This window comes from Rutidosis leptorrhynchoides, chromosome 3, assembly GCF_046630445.1.
Source record: "Rutidosis leptorrhynchoides isolate AG116_Rl617_1_P2 chromosome 3, CSIRO_AGI_Rlap_v1, whole genome shotgun sequence".
In the NCBI taxonomy this organism is placed as follows: domain Eukaryota; kingdom Viridiplantae; phylum Streptophyta; class Magnoliopsida; order Asterales; family Asteraceae; genus Rutidosis; species Rutidosis leptorrhynchoides.
Window position 1 is genome coordinate 606,245,087 of NC_092335.1, and position 6,053 is coordinate 606,251,139.

The 6,053-nt window shown below is 32.6% G+C and overlaps 1 non-coding gene across 1 annotated transcript; it reads left to right on the forward strand.

Annotated features, from left to right (window-relative positions):
* The first annotated feature begins 3,904 nt into the window (after window positions 1–3,904).
* LOC139903547 (small nucleolar RNA R71) lies at window positions 3,905–4,011 on the forward strand. The gene has a single exon (XR_011778360.1). It is a non-coding gene; the product is annotated as a small nucleolar RNA R71 (small nucleolar RNA).
* Window positions 4,012–6,053: the final 2,042 nt, after the last annotated feature.

Genomic DNA, 6,053 nt, shown 5'->3' on the forward strand with positions numbered 1-6,053 from the left:
TTCAAAATTTGAAGTTTAAGGCTTCTAATCATGTTAAACAGCATCAATCTAGGTTATACAAGCATAATACATAAACAATTTAAGTCTAATTACACTAAAAAGCATCAAAATCGAATTGGGGAAAAATTTGCTCAAGAACACCAAATTTCGAATTAAATGGTGTTTAGGTGTAGAAATTTACCCTTTTTCTTGAGTAATTCTTAGATAGCATCCTTCTCAACATGATTTTAGCAAAAAATTTGGTGATTAACGGTTAAAAATTGGGATTTTTGGGGGTGTTTTTCGGGTTTTTCGGGTGCAGAATTCGCTGTGTTTTTGTTGTTTTGGGTTGGGGACTGATCTGTTCTGCAGTTATATTTTTTTTTCGGTTTTTAGTCTCTCCGCGACTCGCGGGGATTTACCCTCCAAATTCCGCGACTCGCGGAGCTTTTTTTTTTTTTTTTTTTTTATAATCATTAACTTTTGAAACAATTAAGTACTTAATTTTAAAATTTTGTTTCCCTTGTTATTTAGGACGAGGTCGTTTCGGATCGATGTCCTAGTCCGTCCCTCGACAAAATTTTAAAATTTGTCTTTTTGTAACGATTGTTTTAAAAGCTAAGATTTTTGGGTTTTTTCAATGTTTTTGGCATACTCTAATTCAATAAGATTAAAAATAATGATATTAAAAGTTCTCGTCCCTCCCTCGGGTAAAGCAATTTCGGTTCAAAGACCTAGTCTTCAACTTACGACGAATTTTAAAAATCATATTCTTAACTTAATGAGATAAAGTAAATTTTTGTTTTTAAATTCACACAACTTAAATATAAAATTCAAAATTTATATTAAAAGTTCACACCAAACTTAAAATTTGAAATGCATAAAATTAAAAATTTATATTTTAGAAATTAAAAATTCACACCAAACTTAATTTAAAAATTTATAAATTCATACCAAACTTATATTATGGTTCAAATATTTACAATTTTAATTATATTGTTTTTACAAAATTTACAATATTAATTTAAGATTTAAATATTAATTTTAAAAACAAGGTAAAAATAAATTTAAAAATCTTTTTTTTTCTTTTTATCCCACCTTAATCAATCAAATATTATCATAAATATGCGCCCCTCTTTTCGGTAAAGTAATTTCGGTTCCAAGACCTAATTTAACTCATGACGAATTTTTGAAATATTTTGGGTTGATTGATTAAAGATATTTATACCTTAAGAATAAACGTTAAATTTCGCAGTGATGTAATAAATTTTTGAATGATATCAATAATTTCGGTCGCCAAACCTAATTTTATTCAATACCAATTTAATACTTTTTAGCGAACAAATTAGCGTTTATTATCAAAAGGTTAAAAATAAAAATAAAAACTGTACAGACATACCTGTGAAATAGATTTCTTAGTTATATGATCTATCCCATTCATAAGATAGTCGGTTTAATTGGTTTTCCATGGCTACATAGGCGTAACCTCGAGCATTCAGCGTCTTTTCTTCTAAACATATGAACGGTCCGTCTCTGCATAAAGTAACAAATTCGGTATTTGAATAGGTTTGATTATTTGAACATTTACCTCCATGTGACCATTTTTCGCATTTGTGACATCTTTCTAGGTGTCGTGCTCTTCTTTTCGCTGCGGATTTTGATTTTCCTTTACCAAATTGTAACTTATTATCTTCGCATCTGGATTCTTTTCTAACTCCGTCCATTCTTTCTCTGATTACTGATACTATTTCACTCGGTAGTATGTCATTATTACGTTTAGTGATCAAAGCGTGTAGCATTAGACCATGGTTTAGTTCACAGGCAGTCTTCATTTCGTAAAAACCTAAAAAAATAAAAATTCAGAATGGGGGGAGAAGACTAGTTCTTTAGGGTCTGCTAGGGAAAGACCAATCGAGTTCCATTCTTGGAACTACACGAGAACAGAACAACTAACTCTAGATAGCATTTTCTTTTTAGAACATTTGAATCTCCCCACACTTAGGTATCCGTGGTGTCAAAATTGTGATTAACTTCATCGTTAATTTCTCTTGGTCCATAATCAACTTGCATATCCGTGACTTTTTCTTTAAGCCATTGGTCGGATTCCTGTGTAATTTCCACAATTTCAACTAGTTTCTCCTTTTCTTTAGGTGATAGATTGGATACTAACCGGTTACATAACTTAAAGTTCCCCTTGGTTCTAGCATCGCGAATCCGTTTAATAAGTTTCTTCATTGAACTATTAATAACGGGATCATTTAATTTCGTATCAACAACGGGGTTCTTTGTTATCATGTCATCATTAGGTGTTACTTCATTTTCCCCACACTTAGGCGTTTCATTATTGCTAAGTATTACCGTTGGAGTTGGTAAAAACACATGGTTCTTACCAATTGTTTTTACTGGTTCAACGGTTTTGGCTGGTGGAGATTTAGACTTTCGAATCATAAAGGTGATCGATTTGTCACCACTTTTAAGTGTCATTCTTCCATTTCCTACATCAAATAACGCCTTGGTGGACGCTAAGAATGGCCGACCTAAAATTAGAGGAATGTTTGGGTCCTCTTCTATGTCAATGACAATAAATTCGACTAGAAAGGTTAAATTGCCTACTTGAACGGGTAGGTTGTCAGCAATTCCAACTGGGTGCTTAATGGTTTGATCAAAGAGTCGAACACTCATATCCGTTGGACTTAACTTACCTACTCCTAATCTCTTATATAATGAAAGAGGCATAATACTTACACTTGCACCTAAATCTGCTAGTGCATCATACATGACACAATCACTAAGTAGACAGGGAACAATAAATTCACCCGGATCACCTACCCTAGGTGGAGGTTTTGGTGGAACTGTCTTCACCGGGTTTACTTCTACGGCTTTTGTTTCTTGTACTTTCTTATTCTTTTTCTTCTTCTTCTTTCCAGAAGTATCACAATCTTTATTACTTATTACTTGCTCATACTCAACTCCTTTTCTTGGAAACGGGATGGGTGGTTTGTATGGTGCCACCACTGGCTTTACATACTCGGGTGGTGGTGGTGTAACTTCTTCATTGTTACTCTCATCTAAAACCTTCCCATCTTCTGGTGCTGGTTTTTCAGAATTCGTTGAAACCATATTAACATTCTCATTCCGAGGATTTACTTCAGTATTACTCGGTAGCTTTCCTTGTTCCCTCTCACTCATCATGCTAGCAAGAGTACCTACGTGTTTTTCTAGATTCAAAATGGAAGCTTGTTGAGTTCTTAATGACTGATCAAATCTCTCGTTCGTTTGGGTTTGAGTTTCAATAAATTGTGTTTGAGATTCAACTAGCTTGAATTCCACGTCTTCCATATTTGACTTTTTCTCTTCGGTTTGTTGTTGTGGTTTATATAAGCCAGGTCTTTGTTGATTGAAAGTGTTGTTTTGAGTTGGTTGGTTATTCGGACCTTGTTGGTTATACCAGTTATTTTCGGGTCCTTTTGGATTGTAAAGAATGTTTTGATTTCGATTGAAGTTTAGCTTTGGCGGTTGATAATTATTTCCAGGCCTTTGGTTCATATAGGAAACATTCTCTCGTTGTTCCAATGTTGGTTCAATGTGACAATCTTTCAATAAGTGTGGTCCACCGCATAGCTCACAACTGATTCGTATTGCGTGAATATCTTTATTCATCTTTTCCATTCGTCTTTCGAAAGCATCTATTTTTGCTGAAATGGAATCAAAGTCATGGCTAGAATCGGCTCTAGCCACTTTAGATGAACGAAAAATATCTTTTTCTTGGTGCCACTCATGCGAGTGGGAGGCTGTGTTATCAATAATTTTGTAAGCTTCAGTTGCGGTTTTCTTCATAATGGAACCACCAGCTGTTATGTCGATGTCTTTTCGTGTAGCAACGTTGACACCTTGGTAGAATATTTGTACTATTTGATAAGTGTCTAAACCGTGTTGAGGACATCCTCTCAACATCCTTCCGAATCTTGTCCACGCCTCATATAATGTTTCATTTGGCTTTTGTGTGAACGTAACAATTTCTCCTTGAAGTCTCACGGCTTTAGATGCCGGAAAGAATCTTTGAAGAAATTTTTCAACTAAGACATCCCATGTGTCAATCGCCCCTTCAGGTAACGATTCTAACCAATCTTTGGCTTCTCCTTTTAAAGTCCAAGGAAACAACATGAGATAGATCTGCTCATCTTCCACTTCTCGGATTTTGAATAGTGTACAAATTCTTTTAAACGTACGAAGGTGTTCGTTAGGATCTTCATTCGGTGCACCACTGAATTGGCATTGGTTAGTTACCATGTGTAGAATTTGTCCTTTGATTTCATAATCTGGCGCATTAACTTCTGGATGAGTAATTGCGTGACCTTGGCCAGTGCGTTTAGCTCTCATTCGGTCTTCCATACTTAAAGGTTCCAGATTCTCCATAATTGAATTTGTTGAATCGGTATCACTAGATGATTCTGATTTAATAGTTCGTTCCTCAACAATCTCTGTTTGAATGATTGGTGGCTCCGGAGGAAAGTTTAATGGTTCAGGATCTACGAACCGTTCCTGAATATTTTCCGGATTCTCAATTGTGATGTTGGGTTCAAAAAATGGATTATCGGAAATTTGAACTGAAGTACTTGGTCGACTGGATGACGATTCTAAAGAAAAATCAACGGCTGTTATATTTGCTAAATGTCTTGATCTAGTTACAGGTGGTGAACGTACAAAAGGTGATGAACGTCTTGCTCGGTGCATTCACTGAATATCCTATTAGTTTTTAAAAAGGAAAGAAAAATTATAATAAGTTATCCAATTAATAGACTTTTCTGATTTTGCCCACGTTTCGAATAGCCAAAAGATGCAGCAGAGGGGCAGGATTCGTTTGGTCTCAATATAATTGAGGACTGTTTGGCTCCAATAACCCGGTCCACGTACAAATCCAACTATTACTACGAACCAGAAAATTTTGATGTCTATCAATTTAACCACTCAAAATAAATTTTCGTAAATTTAAGAAATTTAGATAAGAAGTAGAATAAAAATCTATGTCCTAAAACTAGAATAGCGAGAAATAAAAAAGAAAAAGAGTTCGTCGAAAAAGGTCGAAAAAGAAAAAAAAAAATGGTTGAAAAATAAAAGGTGACGGAAAAATAAAAGAAACTTATAACAACTTAAAAATACTTAACTAACCTAATCTTATTATTACAACTAACTTAAAATTATAATCGCAAATTGAAATTACTAATTGGAATGACAATTGGTACATAGTAAAAGTTGTCTAAAAATATTAAAGCTTACAGGAAAAACTAAATTCCAAATGGAAATAACTTAAAAAGAAACTAAAACTTAAAATGGCGTCGCAAAATTCTAAAGCACCTAAATCTTAGTCTAAAGAAAAAGCACTTAAGGAATTCTACGGCAAAGCCTAAAAATCTAGGAGTAAAAATAACTATAGCAAAAACTAAGTTTAAAATTAAATATGAGCTAAAAATACAAAAGTTATGCTACAACGATTAAAAAGGGACAAAATATAAAAATATACAAAAAGTTGTAAAAAGTACAATTTTTATAAAAATATTATTTTTATATTATTTTTTTTAATAAAACTACTAATTTTACAATTTAATAAATTAATTAAACTAAAAATACAAATTAATTAAAAAGTAAAAGTTAAAATAAACTAATAATAATAATAATAATTATTAGGGTTAAATAATAATAATAATTAATTAATACCCGTAATTAATGCTGAATTAGGGCTTCTGTCCGTGTGTCAGATGGTCTCCGCGAGTCGCGGTATTTTATGCTTCAAACCCCGCGAGTCGCGGGGTTCCAGAATTCAGATGACAGCTTTCAATATTCGACGCGTTTTTTCTTTATTTATTTTTTTTTTTTATTTTCTGTTTTCTGTTTTTTAATTAAATAAAAGATATTAAAACTTATATTTTTATAAACTAAAATAAAAATAAAGAAACTTATAAAACTTAAATATTTAACAAAATCTTAAAAATACTTATATTTTTGTTTTTCTTTTTATATTTTTGAATAATTAAAACGTATTTTTACAAAAACGAATTTTTAATAGAAGTAAGCTA